The sequence below is a fragment of the Pseudophryne corroboree genome, unplaced genomic scaffold (genome assembly GCF_028390025.1).
Source record: "Pseudophryne corroboree isolate aPseCor3 unplaced genomic scaffold, aPseCor3.hap2 scaffold_565, whole genome shotgun sequence".
In the NCBI taxonomy this organism is placed as follows: Eukaryota; Metazoa; Chordata; class Amphibia; order Anura; family Myobatrachidae; genus Pseudophryne; species Pseudophryne corroboree.
Window position 1 is genome coordinate 104053 of NW_026970164.1, and position 1508 is coordinate 105560.

A 1508-nucleotide genomic window follows, 5' to 3' on the forward strand; every position below is an offset into this window, starting at 1 on the left:
ATTGAGTGATTAAACAGCTCTTTATTTTCTGGCTTTATTTTTATGCTAACAAATTTGTTCTCTGAAAAGTGTCCACAAAGCCAAGTCTCTGATTAACACCTTTGTAAGGATGGTTTTTCACCTATTACTAAATTAAACTTGCTTCATTGGAAAGGCAGCAAGATGCATCCTCATTTCAATGTCTACTGAAATAATACAGGTTGACACCAGGAAACATTAACGCCACTGCATCCTTGCTGCTTTCTCATGTGGAAGTCTGTTTAATGTGAAAACAAGGTGATATCTAATTAGCACACAGGTAAGGAATTAAGAAAATCTTTATTTAAGGGTGAAGATGTTTCTCACAAAATCGTTGCCCCAATGCATCATTGAAATTCAAGCTGGAAAGATGATTTTAATATATCACTTGTACATTTTGTATTGCTCTTCTGGTGACAATGTAGTTTGTTTTTGTCAATTACCATTTTAATAATAGGGTAAAGAGAATTAAGTGGATTTTTGAAAGAAAACAATACTGTCAATATACTATTAAAACAAATTACAATGGTAAAAGTTATTGTACTTTAAGTAAAAATAAAAGAGCCAAAATATCAATCCCAGTTTTGGATTACTTTAATTAACAAACAAAAAAATGCATATAGCAGAGGATAGTTTCAATCTGCCTACCTCTGGGTTATGGGCCCAGCATGCTTCCATTGCAGTACTCTGCTGCACATGTAAGTGCAAGAGATCCTGAAGCACTCACTCATCATGGGAAAGTACCAATGTGTTTCTTCGTTGGTTGATGGAAGAAACATCTTACAAAAACTCTCCAGATTATTGACTTTTTTAAGTTTTTCTAGGAAACGTTTTAGATGAATGCTTATTAGCCTTTGTCAGTATGTACTTTTGCAAAGTGTCTCTGTGGCGCAATCAGTTAGTGTGTACGGCTATTAACCAAAAGGTTGGTGGTTCAATCCCACCCAGGGACGTAATTGACCTTGTTATCAGATTTTGGTGATCTTTAAGTAGACAAGTCAAATTTCATACCCCCTGTTATGGTTTAGGGTACCTGGCCTTCTCTGATGTAATCAGAGTTAGATTTGATTCAGTGATTTTATAAAAACATCTAGGAAGCACAATTTAGCAGTGGGTTGCAGAGAAAAAGAAATATGCTGGCAAAAAAATCAAATTGCGTGATTAAACAGCTCTTAATTTTCTTGCTTTATTTTTATGCTAACAAATTTGTTCTCTGAAAAGTGTCCACAAAGCCAAGTCTCTGATTAACACCTTTGTAGGGATGGTTTTTCACCGATTACTAAATTAAACTTGCTTCATTGGAAAGGCAGCAAGATGCATCCTCATTTCAATGTCTACTGAAATAATACAGGTTGACACCAGGAAACATTAACGCCACTGCATCCTTGCTGCTTTCTCATGTGGAAGTCTGTTTAATGTGAAAACAAGGTGATATCTAATTAGCACACAGGTAAGGAATTACGAAAATCTTTATTTAAGGGTGAAGATGT